This window comes from Ranitomeya variabilis, chromosome 4 (assembly GCF_051348905.1).
Source record: "Ranitomeya variabilis isolate aRanVar5 chromosome 4, aRanVar5.hap1, whole genome shotgun sequence".
NCBI classification, from domain to species: domain Eukaryota; kingdom Metazoa; phylum Chordata; class Amphibia; order Anura; family Dendrobatidae; genus Ranitomeya; species Ranitomeya variabilis.
Window position 1 is genome coordinate 270492161 of NC_135235.1, and position 27781 is coordinate 270519941.

The 27781-nt window shown below is 43.9% G+C and overlaps 1 protein-coding gene and 1 long non-coding RNA gene across 3 annotated transcripts in view; one reads left to right on the top strand and one right to left on the bottom strand.

Moving 5' to 3' along the window:
- Positions 1-17089, top strand: part of LOC143764396 (uncharacterized) — a 36398-nt gene extending 19309 nt beyond the window's left edge. The window contains exon 2 of the long non-coding RNA XR_013213181.1: positions 16921-17089. This is a non-coding gene — a long non-coding RNA (uncharacterized LOC143764396). The remainder of the gene's footprint in view (positions 1-16920) is intronic.
- Positions 1-27781, bottom strand: part of FXYD6 (FXYD domain containing ion transport regulator 6) — a 102128-nt gene that overhangs the window by 41065 nt on the left and 33282 nt on the right. The window contains exon 1 of one of the 2 annotated variants that reach the window (XM_077249918.1): positions 14845-15149. The exons of the other annotated variant lie outside the window; for it this stretch is intronic. The gene's annotated coding sequence lies outside the window, so the exon portion shown is untranslated. Of the gene's footprint in view, positions 1-14844; positions 15150-27781 lie in introns of those variants that run through there. 2 annotated transcript variants of the gene reach the window in all.

The following is a 27781-nucleotide window of genomic DNA, read 5'->3' on the forward strand; positions in this document are numbered from 1 at the left end:
CTGTTATTTTTTGGGAACCCAGCGGCAAGTCTTTAATTGTACTACAGCGTCACGAGAGGAGGAAAGAAGAATTATAAAATTTTCATAGACATCTATGACTGTTCTATGTAATACATGGGGGTGCCATTCCTTCAGAGCAATTCATTCATAGTAGTATCTGAGTAAGGTTGTAGGCAAGGGGCCTAAACTTAGGAATTAACTTTGATATATATTTGAAAATGGGTTTTCTAAACCACACAACCCATGCAAGGCGTTGTCTTTATGTTCTCCAACTGAAACATGGATTATTACAATGTTAGAAAACTTAAGGAAGCCATATCCTTTGATTGCTGTCATCTAAATGCTCATTCAGACAAAAATTATTCCTTTCCATCACCCTCCTAATTGACGAGATTCTAATCCTTCGAAATGTGGTGCTGGAGGAGGAGGTTATCAATACCATGGTCGTCAAAAAGAAGAAACAAATCAATTTAGGATCAAATCAAACCAGACATGTCACTGGAAGCAAGGATCACCAAACTACGACTTGTCTACTTTGTACACATCATATGAAGGGAGCAATCACTGGAGAAGGACATCATGGTTGGAAGAATAGAAGGAACAAGGCGAAGAGGAAGACCAGCAACCCGATGGTTGGATAGAGGGTGGAGAAGACCCTGGTGGACCTATCTAGGCTTGGACAACATCAATGTTCCTATAGATCAAAGAAGAAAAAACTATTTTCCGGCACTTCCAAAAATGTATGTTTTTATTAGAAATTCATTTAAAAAAGGAGGATCCATATCCTCATGATTAATCCTCCTGTTTTTAAATTAATTTCTAATAAAAAGATTAATTTTATGGATGGAATTTCCAGAAAATCCTTTAATCTTCTTCCATTCTACAATAGCTGAGCTTCACCAGCAGGAATTGGCACCCATTAATCAACTTTCCAGTGTATCCAGAACAATATTGGTGTAGTGACGTTCTTTATTTCCTTCCTAAAGATCGTTCATCCATCAAGTCGCTATGGCTCGAGATCAAGCCAAAGGCCGTTCAAAAAAACAATCACCCGCAACCCCCGTACACACATGTGATTCAAACACGATATTCTTCTGGTGGCTTTTTTTCCCCCTAAAACAAAGGATTGAACGTGACGAAACTAAACATGCCCAATCCTTTTTTTCTCTGACATCATCAGGTGTGGATGAGCTGAGTGACTTCCATACCCATAAAATACCACCAAAACCGATATGTTTAACTAACCTTAAAAGTAAAACAATCCTAAAATCTATTTTATCTGCAATTTCTGTCCACTTCAATTATTGATTTCCGTCGTTGGCAGCCTCAGGATAAGGAGAAGTTGGCTGGAGGTCCTTAAAAAGGGTTTTAGAGGTAAAATCTCAAGGAAATCTTTATCTCATGTAGAGTTTTACGTTCCTGAAACATTTATATGCATAAGTTAGCGTGACAAACAGATGCAAGTGGAGCGCCCCCACACCGCCGCAGGGCCGAGGGGTACCCGGAGCCGGGCCTCTGGGATCTCAGTCCTGGGGTTGTCACGGTGGCTAGACCCGGTCCGTGGCCCTGTCTGTCAGTGGGGGACGTCCGGTGCAATAAGTGGTGTTGTAACGGTGCAGTTGTGGGGTGCAGGTCGCGATAAATAATGAGGACACCAGGTTGCAGTCTCTTTACCTCTTTACTGAAGATCTCTGGGTCCTCAATCCAGAATACGGCTCACCAGGCTGCGCAAGTCCGGCCGGTCCAATGACACTTCCAGAGTTCTCTTCACAGGAGGAAATCTGTGCCTTCCCCCTAGCGCTATGTGTTGTAGTCCTTCCCTGCTGTGCTTACGGAAAGTACCCCACAACTGTTGTGTCTGTTTCTGATGTTCCCTCACAACTCGACTAGATGATGTTCTGCTAATCCTCCGTCCCTCCCTGAGGTTCGGGTAGGAACGGCACCCGTTTGACGGGTAGGCCTGGAGTTCTTCCGGGACCCTAGAGACGCCCCTCTCCCACAATTGCCTCCCAAGACTTCATAGGTGATTTGAGTTAGACAGCCCGCCTGAGACTGACTGTCCTGCCGCTGTTTGGAGTATTGCTTGAAGCTGAATGTTGTTCTACTCCCTCGGCGTTCCGGCCACCGGTAGTGCGCCTCAGTAGGATGTTGCTTCGGTCTTACAGCACGACTCCTACTGGTATTTCTCCTTTGCGTGATCCCGTTTCTCACTCAGCACAATCTATCTCTCTTCTAATCCTTTCTTGGGCACCGCCGCTACCCAGAGCAGGCACGGTCCCGTTACGTTCGTTCTCGTTGCCAAGCCTCTGTCAGGATCCCACCCCTGACAGAGACCCTACTGTATCTTCCCCTGCAACACCCTCTGCCACAAGGTGTTGCCTGGTTCCAACCCAGTCAGCTTTCTGATCTAACTTCCTGCCTGACCCCCAGTTTACCCACTATGGTGGGGAGTGGCCTAATGAATAGCACCCTTAGCTCCCCCCGGAGGCCCGGCTGTGAAATGTATTGGTGTCTGTGATACCTGATCAGATGAACTCCTTCAGTGCCATCGGACGCACCATAGCTCCCCATAGTGGCGGAGCCACAGTACTGCAACGACCAGGACTCTGGGGCGCTGCACTCCCCCCTGGTTAAACACAGTACTCCGGGACTGAGAAGAAAACAACAATACAAGTTTAGCAAAAAGACATACAATTTTTGTTGAGTGCAAATAACAATACGTATACTTGAACAAGCTTCCCTTTATGGGAGGTGAGAATACTTGAACGTTACAAAACATGGTTAAACATTAAACATTATAAATTACAGGCTATAAATAACTCCTGTTACCCAACCGGGTATTCTACTAAGTGCAAAAATTGCTGAACAATACTTTAACATTGCCTTTAAGGACATACACTCTGTATCCACCAAAGACCTTCCTATAATCACATTATAAGGTAAATTAACTTTTTTCATTCTCCTTCTTTCAATCTGCAGGACCGCCTGTCCTATCGGCACCAGACCTACTGCCTCTCCTTTCTGTTACAGGACCGCCCCGTTCAGCCAGGGCCTACTGCCTTTTCAACTACTATACACAGTATAGAACATAACATTACTTTCAGTTTAAGAGCACTGAGCCATCTCTACATGACTCCTATGAGGACTCAGGGTTTACCTTCTATCCTAACTATCTATCAACATTATCAAGCATTTTCTTCTGAACATTAAGCCTTCTCATTATCTTTCTTTCTATCATGCATGCTGGACTCCACGTCTATCCCTACGGGTCCACTGCATCCTTCTTCTACCTTTCACATTTTTACTTCTCAGAGCACATCATCAGTATTTCTTCACATTTAACTAATTAAACACATATAACTTTCTCGTACAACATTATCATCACTTTTCTCTCATCAACATTATTGCTACTTGTCTTAAGCAATATTTCTATCGAAATGCGGCGAATGAACATCCCCTTTAAGAGAGGACCAAGTCTCTGTGAGGTAGCGTATTTTCTCAAGCTACCAGTCCATACTCAGCAAAGGTTCCAGTGCGGTATCTTCGCAAAGAGTCCTTCTTTAAGTAAAACCAGTAGGGAGCGCCTTTAATAAGGTGCAAACTATGTACAAGAAGTTTGTATCATGCACTGTTCATGATTGCGGCAGTTTTTAAGACTTGTGCAAAAACTTTGGAAAGACAAACAAAACAAAACACTAGGGATCCCGGGTCAACAAAAGGATCCCTTTAAAAGTTTACCCTGGACGGGTTTAGCAGAACACAGGAAAACAGTAACTATTTACAGATTCATGGTATCGAGGTTTATTCTTCTAAGTCTGGGGGCGGTCTTTGTCCCCCAGCCAACGTGGCACCCGTACTGGTAGTTGGTCTCTCAGATGCCATCAGATCAGCCGGTGCCTGGATTTGAAGGCTAATCCTGCTTGCGAGTTCGGTAGCCGCTACAAGACGTACCGTGGTGATGGGAACGAGGTCCGGCAAATCGGGATCAGTCATGATCGGGACAACAGGGGGCGCTCTCTCAGGCTCACACCGTCGAACGTTCCGGGCACACCATCCTTGTGCACTCCGATGGCGGGTGTAAGTCACCTGATCCCCTCTTTGTAACGGGTCACCATTTCGACTGCAGCAGGGGGTCTTCACATTATAGCCAGTGACAAAGACATCAGTTGGTAGCCCCGGTTCCTGTATGGAGCCCCATCCCCTCTTCGGGTGGTAGGCCAGTACAGTTCCCCGCTTTACCACGTCTTTCCTGCCGGGAGCAGACTTCTTACGTTGCGTGTCAGGTGGTTCGGTCTCGTCCCGATCTTTCCAGTGTTGGATCAGACATTGCTTATACTGCTCCCAGGTAAGTACCGCAAGGGTGAGGCCATCCTCCCGGGTCCCATCCGGCCCTGTCCAGGGGGTGTCCCACCGAAGGATCACCCCGTCTAGGCCCACACCTATGGGTTCTCCCATCTTGGTTGGTAGCGGAGGCACTAGCTTCCCCATCGCGTTGGAGGTGAGGATAACCCGCTCCACCAAGAAGGAACGATCATTGCCGGGGTGGGGAGCGGTCACGGGAGTGGGATCGATCAGGGGAGCCGGATCGGTCGGGAGAGCAGAATCGGCCAGGGGAGTAGGGATGTCGTCCATACCTGCGCCTGATGTGATTCCACCGATGTCGCTCCGGTCCGTTGACAAGGACACTGGAATCGGCTGCAGCCCGGACCGCGGCTCCTCCGGAGTCATCTCTTGACGTAACTCCGCCCTCCATGATTCCGTGACTAGGATAGGCAGGCTCGGCTCCTCCACTGGTGTCTCCAAGGAGTCCAGGTCCCTCACCGGCGGTGGACGCGAGTCCTCTTCTGATGGGTGAGGACAAACCGGGATCACCTCGCCGTTGTTCGGGCACCTGCTGTTCATCGTCGCTGTCCGGCATTCGGCGGCAATGCATGCATCTGACTCTGCCATTTCTCCAAGGTCGAGCTCCTCCTTCACCTCGTTCCCGCCATCGCAAGTCAGGGGGCGGTTCTCTGCTTTGAGGCAGGTCATCGCTTTGCAACAAGAGGCGCAGGGAGCGATCACCGCTTCTGGCGCCACTTTGGTAGTCCCCTCCCATGGCACGCCCTCCTGCTTCTCTGGCGTAGCAATGGCGGCGGTTTTTGGCGGGAACTTTTGGCGGTAAATGGCGCAGCACAGTCTTTGCAATAAAGTACAGTCCAAGCACAACAAATCACAGTTCCAAGGCACACATGACCTGATTCTTCAGGCTTAAGTAGATCCTGTTCGTGACGCCAAGTTGGAGCGCCCCCACACCGCCGCAGGGCCGAGGGGTACCCGGAGCCGGGCCTCTGGGATCTCAGTCCTGGGGTTGTCACGGTGGCTAGACCCGGTCCGTGGCCCTGTCTGTCAGTGGGGGACGTCCGGTGCAATAAGTGGTGTTGTAACGGTGCAGTTGTGGGGTGCAGGTCGCGATAAATAATGAGGACACCAGGTTGCAGTCTCTTTACCTCTTTACTGAAGATCTCTGGGTCCTCAATCCAGAATACGGCTCACCAGGCTGCGCAAGTCCGGCCGGTCCAATGACACTTCCAGAGTTCTCTTCACAGGAGGAAATCTGTGCCTTCCCCCTAGCGCTATGTGTTGTAGTCCTTCCCTGCTGTGCTTACGGAAAGTACCCCACAACTGTTGTGTCTGTTTCTGATGTTCCCTCACAACTCGACTAGATGATGTTCTGCTAATCCTCCGTCCCTCCCTGAGGTTCGGGTAGGAACGGCACCCGTTTGACGGGTAGGCCTGGAGTTCTTCCGGGACCCTAGAGACGCCCCTCTCCCACAATTGCCTCCCAAGACTTCATAGGTGATTTGAGTTAGACAGCCCGCCTGAGACTGACTGTCCTGCCGCTGTTTGGAGTATTGCTTGAAGCTGAATGTTGTTCTACTCCCTCGGCGTTCCGGCCACCGGTAGTGCGCCTCAGTAGGATGTTGCTTCGGTCTTACAGCACGACTCCTACTGGTATTTCTCCTTTGCGTGATCCCGTTTCTCACTCAGCACAATCTATCTCTCTTCTAATCCTTTCTTGGGCACCGCCGCTACCCAGAGCAGGCACGGTCCCGTTACGTTCGTTCTCGTTGCCAAGCCTCTGTCAGGATCCCACCCCTGACAGAGACCCTACTGTATCTTCCCCTGCAACACCCTCTGCCACAAGGTGTTGCCTGGTTCCAATCCAGTCAGCTTTCTGATCTAACTTCCTGCCTGACCCCCAGTTTACCCACTATGGTGGGGAGTGGCCTAATGAATAGCACCCTTAGCTCCCCCCGGAGGCCCGGCTGTGAAATGTATTGGTGTCTGTGATACCTGATCAGATGAACTCCTTCAGTGCCATCGGACGCACCATAGCTCCCCATAGTGGCGGAGCCACAGTACTGCAACGACCAGGACTCTGGGGCGCTGCACAAGCAATGTACTATACAGTATGTAGTGGCCGTTTTCTACCACGTATCTGAGATCACCTCCACTACAACGGGACAGTAGGAGTTGGGGGGTGTCCCAGATCCATATGCACTTTACATCCAGACGCTACAAGACCAGCAAACAGCTGACTGCTGGGGGGCCAAGTGCCGCGCTCCCACCAATCTGATATTGATCACCTATCCCAAAAATAGGACATCAATAGCTAAGTCCTGGACAACCCCCTTAGGGCCATATGAATGTCAGAGAGAAGTCTGCCTCTGTAAAGAGCGAGGACTTTGGTTGCAAGGATGGTCAATTGATTTCAGCTTTGCAGGAAAATGAAGACAGCTCATCATCAAAATACCAGTTATGTGTTAGGAAAGCTGTCCAAACTGGACAACCCCCCAAAAGCGCTGCCTAAATATCTCATAGTCATAATTCATATATCGACTGGAGGTGTCACACATAGGGGAGTACACGATGTTATTTCCTATGGCATATCTGAATAACATGGCTTCTTGTAAAAGGTGAAGGATAATCATCAATAGTCTAAAACGAAACAATAAAAAGACGAAGAGGGGGTGGGGTAGATACAAAGAGAACTGGAATGGAGGTGGTGGGTGGAGGATGGAGCAAACATCTGCTATCAAAAAAACACTGAAAGTTCCCAAAAGGAGGGGGAAGATAAGATGCGCTGTCTTCTAATACAGTCTTCAGGCACACCCCTCTTATCCGAGATAAAACACATCTCTTTTCTAATCCTGAAGGCACAGCGTATGGTCTATATTCTGGATATGTAACCTATAAGCCTACTGCCTGCCAGGGTATACCGCCTGTGACCCAGTGGTACAGTTATCGCCAGCATGTGTCTATATCAAAATAAATACATAGAAAAGCTGTAAAGCGTTGTGGAATTAATGGCACTATATCAGTGAGTAAAATAAATACAAATAAATATAATAATAAATACAAACCCCATAACAACATGCCCACTCTCCTCCATCTGTTAGACACCTGTCTATTTGTTAAGATGTTTTCGCTTGAAATTCCACTATAAACACAAGATCGTCTAGAGATGAGCAAATAAAAAAAAATGTAATAAAAAATTAGAATCTTCTGAATCCATTTTTTGCAATTCACTTCATACAAATTCAGCAAAATGGTGGACAACCGGCTTTTGTAAAGGACTAATGAAAGGCTTAAAACAATGTACACTCACCTAGCCTATAATTGTGACACCTGTGTCAGTGCCTGCACTTTCTGCCCCTGCTTCTGTCGCTAGGCAGCGCTGCGCTTTCGTTGCAGGTGACTGGGGCAGAAGTTCTGGTTGTTTGCTCCCTGGGACTTTCAGTCCCATCCATACTGAGAGATATAGCGTTAACTGCTGTGTGGTTTGGGTGGTGATGCAAGCTATTTAAGCTCCGGAAATCCTGCTGTCCACTGCCAGTTATATTTTGCATTGCTCCTGTGTAACTAGCTTTGCTTTTTCCCAGTGGACAGTCTTGATTTTTGACCTAGCCTTGCTTATTGATTACCGTATTCTCATTCTTTGTGATTTTGCCCCTACACAGACATCCCGGTTCTGACTCAGCTACCCAACTATTCTCTTGCCTCTGGATAGCAGATCTTCCGTGTAAGCAATCCAGTGGATCCTGTTTTAAGTCCAGATCCCTGTCAGAGGATTAAAGGGAGAAGGCCAGAGTTCATCCGAAATCTAGCAAATGGAGTGACTTGCACCAAGTCTGTCCAAGGTAACCATCTTGAGCTTGCTGCCTCTGACAGACGTAACACTCATGTGTTCCACTGCCGACGTCTGTTGTTTCATCCTCCGAGCAGATTCGTCTTTTCTTCCACCATCACAAGACATCCTTTTCAGCCTTTCTCAATCTGCACCAGGGCTTCAGGCACCGAGAAGACCTCTGATGTCATGGCACACGTTGTGACGTCTTGCATATTTTCTAGCATTATGACATTGGTACGTGCATCGCCTGAGGCTCTGACTAAGCCTTGGGTGACGCACATCATAATGTCGTGACATCATTGAAATTAGAAGTCTACAGTGACTTCAGAAGACCCAGAATAGAGTGAAGAAGGTCAAAGAGGATGTTGTGTGATGGGCGACGAAGATGCTGGATGACCAGCAAGACCGAGGGGTAAATAGATTTTTTAGGATATCCATCAAATCAAATGGACATCCAAGGACAGACTGTGGAGTGAGTTGTGGAAATAACATGTAGATGGATTAAAACCAAAGAGAACGGTTCAATTTAATAGTTAGAACCAAATATCAAATAGTCCGGTTCAAGTCCAGGACGTCAGGGAGTGACTTTAGGAAAAAAAGTGTTATCAGTAGTGATGAGCGAGTATACTCGTTGCTCTGGTTTTCCCGAGCACGCTCGGGTGGTCTCCGAGTATTTGTGACTGCTCGGAGATTTAGTTTTCATCGTGGCAGCTGAATGATTTACAGCTACTAGCCAGCTTGAGTACATGTGGGGGTTGCCTGGTTGCTAGGGAATCCCCACATGTAATCAAGCTGTCTAGTAGCCGCAAATCATGCAGCTGCGTCAACAAAAACTAAATCTCCGAGCACTCACAAATATTCGGAGGTCACCCGAGCATGCTCGGGAAAACCAGAGCAACGAGTATACTCACTCATCACTAGTTATCAGGTAATTCCATAGGTCAATTCCAGAAGGACAACAAAAGGTTTAAAAGGCAAAATAAAGAGGGATGAGCCAAGTCCAATATTGGTGGTCAATCCACAATAAGGCAGCAAATCCCTGCTAATGAATACAATATCTGGTGACAAGTGCTCCTATTGTTCCATCACACTGCCTGCTGGTTGGACAAGTGACCTGTCCTGATATTTGGCAGGACCATCATAGAAGTTGCTCGCTATGTCTGTCAAACTGGGTGGGCAGAGCACGCACTGCCAAACCTGGAAGAAGGTTCCAGTCTAATTTTTTAGACTTATTGGGTGGGCACACACTGCCCGACATGGAAAGAGAAACTGCCCTCATGGCTGTCAATGGTACCCACCAAAAGTGAAGTGATAACTGGACTGTGGTTGCCCAAATCTTGTTCATGCACATGGGGCAATGGCTAACCCATCTGGGCCAATGCCACAGATGAGCTTCTGTAGCATAATCACTGCTTCCCATGATGAAAAGGTGGGGAACACAAAGAGCATGGCAGTATGCGGTGTTTGGGGAACCTTAGCCCCCTGTCCACTAATGAATACCTCTAATGAGCATCAGAACTTGACTGTGGGGAAATGGAAGAAGGTGGCCTGGTTTGCTGAATCTTATTATCTATGCCACCATATGGAGGGCCGACTGCGTGTGCATCGATGACCTATAAAAGAGATGGCACAAGGATGCGCTATGGGAAGAAGACAAGCCGGCGGAGGCAGTGTAATGATTCAGGCAATGTACTGCTGGAAACATTGTGCCCTGACATTCGTGTGGATTTCACATGTACCACCTACCTAACATTGAACATACCGAGTACCCCCCAACAGCAGTACCTCTTTAAGCAGGATAATGTCCCTGCCACGCTACAAAAACAGTTCATGAAGGACATTGAGATAACGCGGATTACTTGTCTCCAACTGGAGATCCCTGTATCTTAATCTGATCGATCATCCGTGGGATGTGCGGGAAAAACAAGTCTGATCCATGGTTGTCTCACAGAGGAACGCCCAGGACTTAAGGGATCTCCTGCTGATATCTTGTGCCATATACCACCGGACACCTCCAGAGGTCTTGTACCGTCCATGCCTCAGTTCGTCAGAGCAATATCAGAGGCATGCAGGGGTACGACACATTAGGCAGTTATGATTACTCCATCTATCTACTTTGTTCAAGGCAGATAAAGAATCGGTGAACTTACTTTCAAAATTGACCACTGATTTCCAATCTGCTACAACAAGAATGTTTCCTACATTTTATCTAGCAAATAGAAGATATGATAAAAATGTCTGACTATGCAGAACACAGAAATGTTGTCGGCATTGCTGATAATCTCATGTACGGCAACTGTCCCCCAACGTCTCCTTAACAATATATGTGCCCCTTCCAGTCCAATAGCTCATCATAATGCACCTGTTTTGGACGTGGTAGTTGCCCCTTACCTGGAGGTGGAAGTTGCCCCCTTACCTCTTGGACCCCTGTGCAGCTGCAGAGGTTGCACCAATGGCATGTCCGCCCCCCAGTGGCATAACTTGAAGTTCATGGGCCCCAATGGAAATGTTCCAAAGGAGCCCCCAATTATTGCAAGTCTTTATTACTATTGGTCTTTTCATAAAAGGTCAAAGAGGCTAGTGGGGCCCCTTAGGCTCCAGGGCCCTTGTGCGATTGCGACCTCTGCACCTATTTGTAGTTACGCCCCTGTCTGCCCCTGATTTTGGTCCTACTTCCTCCTAATAGAATACATCATGCTGGATTGATAAATATCCGATTTTTGACCAATCCTGGTATCACTATCTAATGTCTATACTCAGTATTATATATGTCCATTGACCACATCCTATATATATCTACTAGCTGAAGAGCCCAGCGTTGCCTGGGCATAGTAAATATCTGTGGTTAGTTATAGCACCTCACTTCTCTTATTTTCCCATCACGGCTCTCATTTTCCCCTTCACATCTCTCACTTTCTCCCTTACACCTCTCATTTTCCCCCTCAGTCCTCTTATTTTCCCCCTCACACCTCTCATTCCCCCCTAACACTTGTCAATTCGCCCTCACGTCTGTCATTTTCCGATCACCCCACTATTTTCCCTCACTCCTCTCATTTGGCACTCACACCTTTTCATTTTTACCTCACACCCCTCATTTTCACCTCACACCTCTCATTTTCCCCTCAGTATATACATGTTTGTCATCTCCCTTATATATAGTATACACCTGTATGTCATCTCCTGTATATAGTATATACCTGTACGTCATCTCCCCTGTAAATAATATATACCTGTTGTATGTCATCTCCTGTATATTGTATATACCTATGTGTCATCTCCTCCTGTATATAGTATATACTATACCTGTATGTCATCTCTTCTGTATATACTATATACCTGTATGTCATCTCCTATATATAGTATATACCTGTATGTCATCTCCTGTGTATAGTATATACCTCTATGTCACCTCCTCCTGTATATAGTATATATGTGTGTCATCTCCTCCTGTATATAGTATATACCTGTAAGTCATCTCCTCCTGTATATAGTATATACCTGTGTGTCATCTGCTCCTGTATATAGTATATACCTGTGTGTCAACTCCTCCTGTATATAGTATGTACCTGTATGTCATCTCCTGTATATAGTATATACCCGTGTGTCATCTCCTCCTGTATATAGTATATACCTGTGTGTCATCTCCTCCTGTATATAGTATGTACCTGTATGTCATCTCCTCCTGTATATAGTATATACCTGTGTGTCATCTCCTCCTGTATATAGTATATGCCTGTGTGTCATCTGCTCCTGTATATAGTATATATCTGTGTGTCATCTCCTCCTGTATATAGTATATACGTGTGTCATCTCCCCTGTATATAGTATATACCTGTGTGTCATCTCCTCCTGTATATAGTATATACCTGTGTGTCATCTCCTCCTGTATATAGTATATATCTGTGTGTCATCTCCCCTGTATATAGTATGTACCTGTATGTCATCTCCTCCTGTATATAGTATGTACCTCATGTCATCTCCTCCTGTATATAGCATATACCTGTGTGTCATCTCCTCCTGTATATAGTATATACCTGTGTGTCATATCCCCTGTATATAGTATATACCTGTGTGTCATCTCCCCTGTATATAGTATATACCTGTGTGTCATCTCCCCTGTATATAGTATGTACCTGTATGTCATCTCCCCTGTATATAGTATATACCAGTGAGTATCATCTCCTCCTGTATATAGTATATACCTGTATGTCATCTCCTGTATATAGTATATACCTGTATGTCATCTCCTCCTGTATATAGTATATACCTGTGTGTCATCTTCCCTGTATATAGTATATATGTGTATGTCATCTCCTCCTGTATATAGTATATACCTGTATGTCATTTCCTCCTGTATATAGTATATACCAGTGTGTCATCTCCTCCTGTATATAGTATATACCTGTGTCATCTCCCCTGTATATAGTATATATGTGTGTGTCATCTCCTCCTGTATATAGTATGTACCTGTATGTCATCTCCCCTGTACATAGTATATACCAGTGTGTGATCTCCTCCTGTATATAGTATATACCTGTGTGTCATCTCCCCTGTATATAGTATATATGTCTGTGTCATCTCCCCTGTATATAGTATACCTGTGTCATCTCCTCCTGTATATAGTATATACCTGTGTGTCATCTCCCTTGTATATACGTAGTATATACCTGTGTGTCATCTCCCCTGTATATAGTATATACCTGTGTGTCATCTCTCCTGTATATAGTATGTACCTGTGTGTCATCTACCCTGTATATAGTATATACCAGTGTGTCATCTCCTCCTGTATATAGTATATACCTGTGTCATCTCCCCTGTATATAGTATATATGTGTGTGTGTCATCTCCTCCTGTATATAGCATATACCTGTATGTCATCTCCTGTATATAGTATATACCTGTGTGTCATCTCCCCTGTATATAGTATGTACCTGTATGTCATCTCCCCTGTATATAGTATATACCAGTGTGTCATCTCCCCTGTAAATAGTATATATGTGTGTGTGTGTAATCTCCTCCTGTATATAGTTTATACCTGTATGTCATCTCCTCCTGTATATAGTATATACCTGTGTGTCATCTCCCCTGTATATAGTATATACCTGTGTGTCATCTCCCCTGTATATAGTATGTACCTGTATGTAATCTCCTCCTGTATATAGTATATACCTGTATGTCATCTCCTCCTGTATATAGTATATACATGTGTGTCATCTCCCCTGTATATAGTATATATGTGTGTGTCATCTCCTCCTGTATATAGTATATACCTGTGTGTCATCTCCTCCTGTATTTAGTATATATCTGTGTGTCATCTCCCCCGTATATAGTATATATCTGTGTGTCATCTCCTCCTGTATTAGACCGCGTTCACACGTTATTTGGTCAGTATTTTTACCTCAGTATTTGTAAGCTAAATTGGCAGTCTGATAAATCCCCAGCCAACAGGAAGAGAAAAAAAGCATTCATGAAAATATTCTCATAATGTATACGAATGGGGAGGAAATAGTTCTGTGAAAAAAGCATGTGTTATTATCATCAATCTGTCCTTGTCTGTAGGGTATTCTCTATGCATTGGACGTGGAGGAGAAGCTGGCGTGTGAATGTTTACACCCATGTGCAGAATTCTTCACTATCTGCGCTGATGTGATCTCATTCCATAGCCAATGGTCCTTTTAAAAAAAAAAAGAAGAAATCCAGCTACAGTGATCCCTCCTTGCTACATATTATCTCTTATATAGTCATTGTAGCCTACCAGACAAAAGATGTGTTTAAAAAAAAATGGTGGCAATGTTAGTAATAGTGTGCATTTCCACTACTTGTTTACTACTTTACACTCTGCTGATCCAGGCTCACATATGGGCTTTATAATGGGTTATTGTAAGGTAATGTGCATTTACAGTAAATTGCACCAAGTTGATTTCTTGTGCACCACTTCCTTTTTTTTAACCTCTTAGCTGCCATTTTGCCCTAAATACTTCCGAGCGCATGAAACTCAAATGTAACAGTAGCAATAAAAATACCCTAATACTAATGATAATGTTTACAAAGTGATCAATATTAGTAAACAAGGTAAATACAAAGCACTTTGCTCCATCATATCTATGCCCTACATTGTCATCTGCAGAAATCTGGAGCATATTCAAGAAGAAAGAAGGAGAAAGGGATTTCTAGGATTTAACTAGGAATAAAGGAGGGAGGGCGTGGGGTGGGGGGTTCACAAAGAACTGGCATAAACACCCCTCTCTATACCAGCATAGATGAGAAGATTACTAGAGATAAACCTCTTTAACTAAATCATCAAATCTCTGTAATGTCATGGTGCAAACACCTGTGTGAATGGGCAAAGAAAAGACAAAGAGAGGGGACAATGGAGAAGGAGGGAAGAAGGGAGAACAGAGCAGAAACAATGTATCTCAGCTATATGTTGCATATTTGCTTGCACACAATGGAACAATCTCTAGTCTTGGTTACTTCCTCCAAATACAATCTGATTGCACAGAATCTAAGACTGCAATTAATCATTTGTTACAATTGTAGCACACAATCCAGGGTCTGCCAGCACCACTACCATTCATTCACTAATATTGCATTGTGCAGGTTGTAAGCCCCTTCACTATACTGCTGCATAGACACATCCACAGCACAACATTGTTTTTTGTTGTTGTTACCTTGTTGCAGTGATGTTCCCTGATGGTGGGATCAGCAGGTGGGTATATTCTCTGGACTGTGCTGTCAGAGCAGTGAGTATGTGGCTGCCTGCCTGTGTGTGTGTGTACCACTGCTGGTAAGGATGGATGGAGGCTGCTGTGCAGCTCAATGGCACATCCTATAAGGGAGGGAGAGTCTTCCTTATGGACCAGCAATGGGAGGGGGTGTATATGTGTGTGTTGTGTGACTCTGGCTGAGAACAAGGCTTATGGTTATGTGCTTGAATTTTTTTTTTTTTTTACCCTTTCCTTAAGATGAGATGTGTTCTGTAACCTAAGGAGCTCTTACTCCACCTCCTACCAGCCCCATTATAACTATCACACCATGGTTCTACTTGTCAGTGTATAGATTCCAGCCTTGAAGAAATCTCCTGGGTAGAGAAAGTTTCCCAAGGAAGCTAAATAAGTGTGCACTACTGAAATGCATGAATCAAGTTGTCGCATTTGATGATTGCTTATGATTTCACACGTCTGTTCATTATTAGATGTAGCTCAACCGAGTCTATTAATTTAGTGAATCACTTTAGTAAATTAATTCCCAGAACTATAGTCGTGGCTGCAGATGCTCTGTGGATCTAATAGGAGTCAATATTTCTTCCTTATTACCTGGTGGACCGCCATTACGGGCATTATATATGTCATGCCGCTATAGGTACGCCTTCCCTATAAGATTACTATAATGCACGAGAAAAGTGTCTAAACTGGTTGGCCGGGCCTGGGGCTCACAGAGCGACTGCAGACTTATTGGCATACCTCTGGACACATTCCAACTAGACGTGCCTGGCCTAACTCAATTCACTTGTCTTGAGCACGTCTAGTCGGCACGTGACTGCACGTCTAGAAATCGCATACTTGCAGTTAAGCTCCCACCCTCTCCTATCACCGACAATGGAGAATCCTGACAGCATACACTGTGCGCACTGTGAGGATCACAAGTCTGCAGTCGCTCTATGAGCCCTAATCCTGGACCACTCCTTTGAATATTTCATTTTTTTGCAAGATAAATTTAGGTCCTACCTATGAGACCTGCAACTATCTTTAGAACAGGGGTCCTACCCAACACCCATCTTGCAGCCACTGTGAATCGAAAGATGGATGCACACAATGTCTATCCATTCACTTCTATGGGAATTAGAAAATCAACAGGGGATATGCCATGGATATGAAATGGGAATAACCCTCATATACTTTAGAATAATGCTTTTCAACTATTCTGTGTTCATGGAGTCATCCTGATTTATATATACGAGATTCTTTACAAGTTATGTGTATGAGGACCTCCTGACTTACGACCTCCCTTCTTCACGTCTCCTGCCTGACGTCACAATTTCAATGGTAACTGCATCCTCAGGATGTATACGCCGCTGTTCTCCTGAATCCGGCGCAGTTTTTCTTTTGTTCCTGCTCTTCTCCATTCATGAGATATGGCCTCCTCTTCCTGCTTATAAATCTAATATTTTTAACAAAGAGGGTGTGGCCCTCAAGAAGGAACCTACAGAGAAGAGCTGAGCAATCACGCCCACTTGGCTAAAAAGACTTAATTTCCAGACATGGAAGAGAAGGCCATATCTTAGGAACGGAGAGGCGCACGGACAAAAGAAAAACAACGCCGGATTAAGGAGAACAGCGGCATTTACACCAGTTAAAAAAAAACCAAAACATCTTTATGGACAATGCCAGGTCCTCTAACCTAGGGTAGGAAGTTCTGTAATTTGTGGAATAATCATGTGCATAGATCTATCCTGTAAATGGATCCCCAAGGCCAAATCTGTGAAAATATGTATAATATGTGTGTTTTCCTTCCCTTTTATCCCTCATGGGATTGAGTCTTACTAGATCCAGCTTTTCTTACCTTTGAACATAGTTTTTTCCTTGTAAACACACTGTCACCATGGCCGTTGCTCTCAGATCCCCCCGGGAATCGGCTAAGTACAAGCTTTCAGCACCACAACAGGTTTAATCACTATGACAATGATGCTAGAATTTATGAGTAAAAATTCTCTGGTTTAAAGACTTATCTCCACTTTTTCTTTCCAGACATGTCAAAGTTCTCCACAAGCCTTCCACAGAGGTCAGCGACGTCACCTGTCATTTGTCAGCCCAAGACATAGTGTGGCGCTTCCGCGTTTCTGTAAATCGACTCAAGCGTCTTTCTTATGTTCTGTATAATATTTCGTGCTACAAATAAAACTGATTTTGATTCTTATTGATATAAATTATTATTGTTACTTATCTGCAACTTTGTATAAATGGTTATGAAGGCTCAGCCTCCATTGGCATATTCATACTTTCCAAAGCAAACTGATCTATCCAGTCCTGGAAACATACCATGTGTCACTGAGTGGTGTCTCCGTGAGCCAGGTTACTACACAATTTGTATTAAAGGGATTGACTGGGACATTAACACTAATAGCCTGTCATTATTACTACTAACATACACGGGTTGTTTCCTGAAACTTGAAGTTAGAATATAAAAAAGCCCCTGGTCAGAGTGAAAATTACAAGATTTCTAATTTTTATTTTGTAAAAGAATTGTCTGGGACTTTAATATTGATGGCCTGTCATTATTACTACTAGCATACATGTGTTGTTTCCTGAAACAGGAAGTTAGAGTCTAAAAAAACCCTGGTCAGTGTGAAATTTAAAAGATTTCAAATTTTTATTTTTAAAAGAGTTGTCTGGGACTTTAACATTGATGGCCTGTCATTATTACTACTAGCATACATGTGTTGTTTCCTGAAACAGGAAGTTAGAGTCTAAAAAAGCCCCTGGTCATTGTGAAATTTAAAAGATTTCTAATTTTTATTTTAAAAAGAGTTGTCTGGGACTTTAACATTGATGGCCTGCCATTATTTCTATTAATGTACATGTGTTGTTTCATGAAACAGGAAGTTAGAATCTAAAGAAGCCCCGGTCAGTGGGAAATTTACAAGATTTCTAATTTTTATTTTTAAAAGAGTTGTCTGGGACTTTGACATTGATGGCCTGTCATTATTACTACTAACATACATGTGTTGTTTCCGGAAACAGGAATTAGAATCTAAAAAAGCCCCTGGTCAGTGTGAAAATTATAATATTTCTAATTTGTATTTTTAAAAGAGTTGTCTGGGACTTTAACATTGATGGCCATTCATTATTACTACTAACTTACATGTGTTGTTTCCTGAAACAGGAAGTTAGAATGGCCAGTGTTAAAACTGCAACATTACATATTTTTGTTAATAAAGATCATGATAAAGAAAAAGAAGTTGTCAACATTTTTAAAGTCTAAGTGGTAACCCCTCTCCTTGTGGAATCTGAAAATGACAGTGTAAGGAGACTTAAAAGCCATGCAATTCTCCTCTGGGAAATTAAATATGAAAATCGCCTCTTTATAGAAGAAAATAACTTGATCTCTGGTGCCATTTATTGGAAGTAACAATCCTAAAAGTCAATATCGACCTTTTAATGAGCCTTGCCACATGACTCAGGATACAAACCAAACCAGAAATGTGTTTCAGGGTGTTGCCCCTCCTCAGTGCAAAGCAAGAGATATGATGTGGCTGTATAAGAGACCTCTAAGTGAAGTCTAAGGGGTAACATATTTTTAAAAATACATATAATACAAAAACCTGATTAAAGCAATAGGCCATTTTCTGATATATTGTCCCTTTAAGGTAACAATAATTATAGAGCAAATAGTACAAAAACATCTTGCTTCTTTAGATAGGACATCAATGCGGGTTATATCCGGCCAATGCAACAATGTATGGGGATTATGATGCTGAGGCACATGGTGGGTCATCTTGGCAGAGGATTTATGGGGTAACTGTGGTTGGCACACACTTGGCCTATTGTCTGGCATTATTGTTGGGAAATGTCCCTTTTTTCAGCGTATTTTCCCTTTTCTGAGAACATATGGATGTGTTTGTGTGCAATGTGTGCAGAAAACATGGTTCGTTTGAACATTTGCATTTTTGCAATCTGGTGGCAGCTGGTGCAGTGGGTACGGTGCCAGTTTTATAAATATTCACTACTGTATCAAAGAAGTCTGGGATTGGAAATGAAATTCTGCCTTTCATGTCTCTTCTGGGCCTGGCTTTCATTCTGATCATAAATTAGTATTCCACAACACAAACGTCTATATCTAAATAAAACGGCCGCCCCCATTTATTTGGTTTTCCCACCTTATTTATATATTTTTATCCTGTGGACTTTAGATAGAAAGAACCATAAAGCCACGTACTTCTGATCGGAATTGTAATTAGGTTTTTCCTTACTTGGTGCAAATATTAACTCTGCTGCCCTGTCCAGGTATCGAGACATCATGACCGAAGCCGAGTGGTGTCCCCCTGGCTCCAGGCATAAAGCCTGCCAGTCCGCACTAGCTATGTCCATACTCTATGGATGAGAAATGAGTGAAAGAATTTAGTCCCAATCTCGACAATCACATATCAAATAGTCCCATATGACAAAGTAGAAATATTTTGAATGACCCTTGTTTTTTGCTGTTTCCAGAATATTGATCTTCTTGCTTGCAGCAGAGGCTAGGTGTCATGAGTGTGTCACGTCCCCCTGGAAGACCTGGCGTTAGACATCACTTCGCGTAATGAATCGCAGGTCTTCTATAGAAATGATGTAATTTGTGTCCCATATTAAATGGATTTAGTTTCCTTTGTTGCTAAATAGGTTAACAACCCTTTCTATGCTGGTCAGAAACATGCAGCTCTATTGCACCTGTTTCTGATATGGTCATTACCTCTTCTTATAAAAACTGGTCTGACCTTCTTGTCCCTGCCGGCGAAAGATTTGTCTTCCTGTGCTGTGTGTTAAAGCTAAGTGGTTGGAGTAGAGTTCTAGAGGTGTTCTGTAGTTTCCAGTAGTACGTGTGTGTTTATCTCCTGGTCCCTGTTTACATTTAGTTTATTCCTCCCTGTCCCTATCCTCCTCTGTAATGTTGGCTAGTGCTTTTGTTTTGATAGAGGTTTTCTGTTATTCCTGTTTTGTCTTTGTGTCTTATTTAACTTACATTTCTGTCCCATGCCTCATGGGGTGGGAGAGGGTTCAGATCAGGGTTTAACAGGAACTTAGTAAGGTCGGAGACCCAGGTCTCTCTACCTTCAAGAGTACCCCCAGGACAGGGATAGTTAGGGTCCCAGTTCCAGGGACAGTATGAGGCCCCCTTCCTTATTGAGACCTTCAAAACATGACACTAGTCTTGTAGAGATGGCTCTGTATTGAAATCTATGGGTACAAGGTTTTTGAGAGTGTGTATCAGTTGCACCTGCCCAGTACCTCTCCATTAGGCCACCTTTTTCCTTTGCTTTGTGCTAAAGACACAAATAGGATGTCTCTCAAAAATGCAGTTACTCCCTCATCAGCCCGTTGCTCCCTACCCAAGCCCCTCATCAGCCCTGTGTAAGAGCAGTGGATAGTATGGTTTCTGGACATGCTGAGTAGCTCTCCGCTTTTTGCTCTGTGCTTTAGCAGCAAATAAGATAAATCTGCATCCTGCCTCCACTTTCCTGTGCAATAGCAGCAAATAGGACAGCACCCAAACATGGGTAGTAGCTCCCAGTCTGGCCATCACCTTCCTCTGCCTTGAGGAACAGGACAGATCCCAGACACGTAGAGTAGCTCCAAGCCACCTCTCCATTGCCTGACACAAAAAAAGAAATAGGCCCCTATGCAAGAACAATGGGCCCTTTGCATTCTCATAGCTTATCATAATGCATAATCCCTTCTGTAAATGGGTCATCTTACCTCTTTGTGTGGCTGCACATGTTGCATCAATGATATGTCCACCCTGGTACCTCTCTCCCCTATCTGTGCAATTGTAGTCAATAGGATAACTCTGGAACAAGTGCAGGAGGCCATCAGACATCCTGCTCCACCGTGCGCACCACCAGAACTCGGGTAGAGTCCTTTACACTACTTATACTATGAAGTCACAAGTTTATAGAGCAGCACTTAGTGTGTACCTAAAAGTAAGCAGGGAGTGTGGAGGCTCCTGTAAAAAAAAAGGGGAGACCTTCCAGACTCCAGGAAAAGTTTGCAAAATCTCCCAAAACCTCTTAGAAAGCACTTGTGGAAGGTTTGTGCGTGGAGCTGGTATCCTTCACCATACCACCTCACAATTAGGGGCGAGGTATGAAAAACCTGATCAATGGTCATGCTTCGGAAGCTCCTGCAAATCTATTTCTAAAGCTATGGCCTTACAGCGGGGTTTCTCAAATTTTACCAGCCAGAACATAGTGGTCAAAATCCACGGCAAAGTGCAGACCTGGCAGCTGTATGGATTTCCTACATACACACCTTTCACAGCAGTTTGTTGAAGCAGTTTTTAATATTTGCTTTTCACGCCCACATTCTAGGCGGCACATACTTTCTTTGGTTGAGTAAACGTTTCTTCCTTTTGTTTATCAAACAGTAGCCTTCCTGTAGAACACTGAAACAGGATGAACAAATGACTGTATCACTTTAGTTTTTTGTCTCATTTCAGTGGGAATCGTCAGACATAAAAATGGAGACAAAATAAAAATGTAAGCTTGGGTCCCACTAGTTGGCTCCTGAGATTAGTCAAGTCTGAGCTTTCAGAGGGATTTATTAAGCAAAATGTGCAACAACTAAAATGAATATTGAGCAAAGGGTAGTTAAACTTAAAAAAAACAAACAAACTATTTTTGACATGTTACAGTCACATGCAACTATACACCAAAACAATGTGTCTATTGTGGCAATGCATGAACAAAAATGATACATTACCTAAAAATTCATACGGTACATACCAAAAGAAAAAAAAAAGTTGAAATATTTTCATACTTTAGTATGACACGATAAATTATAGTTTTAGCAGCAGTAACGATGTTGAAGAGTTGTCAACCAGGCCAGGTAGGAGATACAACAGCAAGGAGGAGAAACACTGAGGAGCTGTCAGAAGATAGAATTGAGCCAACTCCACTATTGGATTAAATTAACGTGCAAGTGCACGTACACATGGCCAGCATACAGACATATATAGAAACACTAAGCAACCATGTACTGGCAGAATACTGAGGAGCTGTCACTCGGGATATGTAGGCATAGATTCAACAGCAGGGAGGGGGACACTGAGGAGCTGTCAGAAGATAGAACAGCGTCAACACTACTATTGGGTTAAATTAATGTGCAAGTGCACATACACATGGCCAGTATACAGAGATATATAGAAACACTAAGCAACCATGTACTGGCAGAATACTGAGGAGCTGTCACTCGGGATAAGTAGGCATAGATTCAACAGCAGGGAGGGGGACACTGAGGAGCTGTCAGAAGATATAACAGCGTCATTTTAATGTGCAAGTGCATTAAATTAATGTGCAAGTGCAAGTACACATGGCCAGCATACAGAGATATATAGATAGGCGTAGATTGGACAGCAGAGAGGAGGGACACTGAGGAGCTGTCAATCAGGTTAGGTGGGCAAAGATGCGGCAGTACTGAGGATCTGTAAATCAAGCTTAATGATCAAGAGATCAGTAGCAAAAAGGACCCTGATGAGCTGTCAATCAGGCTACTTGAGAAGAGATACAGCAGCAGGGAGGAGGGACACTGTGGAGCTGTCAATCATGCTATTTAGGCAGAGATTCTGCAGCAGTAAGGTGGAGGGACACTTAGGAATGTTTCAATCAGGCTACATGGGAAGAAATTCAGCAACAGGGAAGAAGAATACTGAGGAGATGCCAATCAGGCTACATGGGAAATAATTCAGCAACAAGTAGGAAGGAAACTGAGCATATATGAATCAGGCTAGGTGGGTGGAGGTTCAGTTTAAGCTTTTCTGACTTGCATTTTCAAAGTAATTGCACCAGTCACATCAGGTCTAAGAGAGATCTTTAATTATGTATGGAGGTCATATTTGAACATTTTGAGACAGTTGTTCTTTAAAAATCAGTAAAACAGAAACGTATTGATCAGCACAAAAACACTTCTCATGTAACAAAGTTATACTTGTCAAGATTTTAGAGTGATCCTCTGTGGATTAGCTAATTTGTCTTCTAGTGGCAGATTGAAACGAATAGGTGGTTGTTAGCAGGCACGGAAAGGGGAGAGGCTCCTGCTGCAGACAGATACCTTACAGAAAGACACATAAATGTGAAAGTGAGGAAGGAATATGGTTGGGCAGCAGAGACACACAGAGACATAGGTTTTTTTTTAAAGCTATTTCCCAATTTTAATTGTAATCTCAGCCAATATGGGATCAAAGCAGATTGATGCAGGAAGAGCTGTGATGTTTTTGTTTTTTTTTTTGGTGCATTTTCTGTGTTTAGTTGAGATTCAGCTGTAGCCTTGTGCACATGTATATAGGGAGGAGGGAATCTGCAGCCATGCTATTAAAAGCTTGTCTATCAACTGTGTGCATGTTAATTACCAGTTAGGGGAAAAAAATCCCCTCTCTGCCTTTTACTAAATTCTTTTCTTGGCTCCTTCCCAAGCAGCTTTCACTAAATGCGCCTGATAAGCAATTCAGATCAAAGAATTTTTCTCATTCCCTCAAAAGCGCAGGAAATATTGCTGCCGCGATCAACTTTGTCTTACCGGGTGCAAAATTAATGGAAATAAAACTTAACGTAACCAGGGTGGAAATATGGAAATCCCACAAATAGAGCAGCTGGAATGTGAGGACATATTTAATCCTGCGGCTGCCGGAGGCTTTCCTTCTGGAGTTCAGAGAATTGTAATGTGCTAATACTAAGTACTGATGGTGATCACATACACACGTCAGAATTATTACACTCCTGTCCTGTTTGCTTACAGCATATGTGAATATTCATCACCCGGGTTCATAATATTATTATAATATACAGTCCTTTAGTCTCTGACCTATTTATTGGTTTCACATGGAGGATGGAAAACAACTGCAAAACTTCAAAGATCCAAATAGATGGTACAAGCCATGAAAGCGTAGGCATATCTCTGTAACAGCAAATGTCTCCTGTCTAAAGCTGCGCACAGGCCACTATCTGATGGCTAGCCTTCACTCTGCAGCACGGTAAGAAACACTTTGGGCAGCTGTCAACTCTGTTTGTGAGTCCCATGAGTTCAACCGGTTGTATAAAGTGGGTGTAATGCAACTGCAAGGCAGATGCACACAACCTCCACCAGGGGGTGAACGTAAGGGGAAAAGGTTTCACTCGCCATGTAGCACCACAGTGCAAAGCCACTAGGGTGCAGCAGAGAAGTCAGACAGGCCGGTCAGCAACAAACAGGAAGACGAAGTGACAGAGGTCACAGCAATGCACATGGTAAGAGACAAGCCAGAAACCCGAACCAGACGGGAGCATGGGATCCAAATTGTAAGACAGAAGACGTAGTCAGGGTCCGAGTCAGAGAGTCAAAGCCAAAAGGGAACGTAGTAACAGAGACGGAAAGCAGGAGGCGGGGTTCAGTTCAATTTAAGCCGAGTCATACACTGTAAGGAAACCACCAAACACACACTAAGTGAGGCATAGAGAATGGGACAGGCACAAATACGGGTAGTCAGAGGCAGAAGGATCACTAGAGTATACAGGTCAGCTGCTCAAGCCAGGGACTGGAACTATCACTGACAAATGCTACTGTAATAATTATAGGGGATAACTCAGGAGACTCTTGCATGGAACAAGACAACTACAGGACACAGTTTTATAAGTGGTAAAGTCTATATTATCACACGGTGATTCAAACAGGTGCAGAGAGAAAATCAAGTCCACAACACTTGGTGCAAATATCAAATGCAGCTCAGTAGTCTATAGGAAACTTCAGAGGACAATGCAATCACGCAGAAAGTCTATGAAGCACAATTATTCTTGAGGATACTTGACACGTATAAGTCCTTGCTTAGTCCAAAACACAGATAGATATGCTTATAAGGCAGTTCAAACAATATCTTAGCTCAACCAGGGAGGTCTGGGTAACAGTCTCAGGTTCTTGCAAAGCAGCAACAGCTTACATGTCCAGCAAATGCAGATGGAAGTAAACACGAGCAGCAGATGAAGGAGGATTACTGAAACTGGTGTATGCAGCAGGAACTCAGAGCAGAGTAGCAGGATAACCCCACAGGTTCACAGGAGCAGGTATATAGCCAGGGAGTCACCAGGGGTCAGGAGCTGGATGCAAGGCAGAATACTCTAGCACAGACTGAAGGCTGGGGTGGAGTTTTATAGCAGGAAGACACAGTGCACATGAGACCAAAGACGCCATCTTGGAAAAGACAGTAATGCACAAAAAGGTAATAAAAAATGTTCAGAGTCCTGACATTACTCCCTCCTTAGAAGCGGCCTCAGGATGATCCTGGACCTGGTTTCTCAGGGAATCTCTGATGAAAACGAGAAATCTTCTGTTGGGCATTGATGTTTTCCACAGGTTCCCAAGAGTCTTCATCAGGGGGATATCCCTGCCATCTTATCAGATATTGGAGCCGATTCCTGCGAATCCTGGAATCAAAAATTTCCTCCACCACAAATTGTTCTTGCCCATCAATCACCACAGGCTGCGGAGGTGGCACAACACATCCCTGGAAGGTATTAGGAGATACAGGCTTTAGTAAAGATACATGAAAAACTGGGTGTACCTTCATAGTCCTAGGCAGCTTCAGCCGGCAGGCCACAGAGCTCACAATACCGTTGATCTTGAAAGGGCCAATGAATTTCTATCCAAGTTTTTGTGAAGGAACGTTTAACTTCAGATTCTTAGTTGCTAACCACACGGAATCTGCTACCTTGAACATGGGTGCAGGTTTACGGAATCTATCAGCCGATCTCTTATAACGTTCTTGAGCTGTGGTCAGGGATTCCTTCAGAACCTCCAGATTTTGCCTCATCGCAGTCAGCCTTTCCTCCACTGCCGGAACCGGCAAAGAAAGGTGTAAATTTAGTGGAGGCGCTCTGAGAATTGTTATATGAAAATTCGGCTAACGGCAGCAACTCCAACCAATCATCCTGGAGATGACTGACATAGCATCTTAGATATTGTTCCAGCGTCTGGTTGGTACGCTCAGTCTGACCATTTGTTTGGGGATGATAAGCGGATGAGAGACAGACATTAATATTGAGTGCAGAGCAAAACCCCTTCCAGAATCTTGAAGTGAACTGCACTCCACGGTCAGAGATGATCTCATCCGGAACCCCATGCAACCGAAAGACATTCTGTATAACCAAGTTCACCGTATCTTTAGCTGAGGGGAGGCCAGTGCATGGAACAAAATGAGCAGCTTTAGTCAGGTGATCAACTACCACCATGATTGTATTCATGCCCCCCGATGTAGGCAGCTCCACAATAAAGTCCATTGATATAGACCCCCAAGGGCGGGACAGAACAGGTAATGGTTGTAGAAGACCCGCAGGTGCCACATGAGGAGTCTTGTAACGAGCACATACCTCGCAAGAAAGAACATAGTCCTTGGTATCCTTCAGGCAAGTTGGCCACCAGAAGAATCGGCTCAGGAACTCTTGTGTCTTCTGTACCCCCCTGTGACCAGCCAACTTGGAGTCATGTACCAACTTGAGGATCTGCAGATGGACGACCTCAGGGACGTAGATACGTCGATCTCTGAACCACATGCAACCCTTAAAGACAAGATTAATATCCACAGGTGGGTTGGCCAGAAATACATCACTGTCATAAGCCTCCCTGCACTCCTTCCACAAGTCCTGATCGTGGATAACTCCGATGAAATTGGCATCAGATAGAATGGTCTTGGACAGGGCTCCAGGTACGGTATCCGCAGCATGGATTCGGGATAAAGCATCAGCCTTCCCATTACGAGAACCTGGACGGTACGAGATAACAAAGTTAAATTGATTTAAAAATATGTTCCAACAAGTCTGACAAGGAGAAAGACATCTAGCGGATCTAAGGAACTCTAAATTGCGATGGTCAGTTAGCACTATGATCTGTTGTGCAGCTCCTTGCAGATGATGCCTCCATTCTTTGAAATCCGCAATAATTGCCAGCAATTCCTTGTCTCCCACGTCGTAATTCTTCTCTGCTGAGGTTAGTCTACGGGAAAAGAAAGCACAAGGATGTAGCAGACCCTTCTCTCCAGTTCTTTGGGAGAGAATAGCCCCCAAAGCATTATCAGAAGCGTCCACCTCCACAATGAAAGAAAGTGTTGGATCTGGGTATATCAACAGCAGTGCTGATGTGAAACAGATCTTAAGCCGATCAAAAGCTTCTTGAGCCTGTGATGACCACTTAAAGGGCTTTTCCTTCTTTGTCAAGGAAGTAATGGGACGGACAATATCAGAAAAATTTCGAATGAAACGTCTGTAGAAATTTGCAAAACCAATAAAACGTTGGACCTCCTTAACGTTCTTGGGTACTGGCCAGTCAAGGATAGCCTGAATCTTACCAGATTCCATGTTCAGCCCCTGGGGAGAGATGATATAACCTAAGAACTGGATCTCAAAACGATGGAACTCGCATTTCTCCGGCTTAATATACAGATGGTTCTCTTTCAGATGTCTTAAAACAGTTTTGACATGTTCTTCATGTTCCTGTAGAGAGTAAGAAAAGATTAGTATATCGTCCAAATAGATCACTACAAACTGGTCCAACAAATCTCTGAAAATGTCATTAGCAAGGGGTTGAAACGTTGCAGGGGCGTTACAAAGCCCGAAGGGCATCACAAGAGATTAAAAGTGTCCATACCGGCATCTGAATGCTGTCTTCCACTCATCACCTGGACAAATACGCACCAAATTATAAGCCCCACGAAGATCCAGTTTAGAGAACACCTTAGCATGGGAGACTCTTTCCAGTAATTCGGGAATCAGAGGCAAAGGGTAACGGTTTCGTACGGTTACCTTATTGAGTTCCCGATAGTCAACACAGGGTCTCAGGGTCCCATCCTTCTTCTTAACAAAAAAGATAGGTGCCCCTGCTGGTGAGGAAGAAGGAC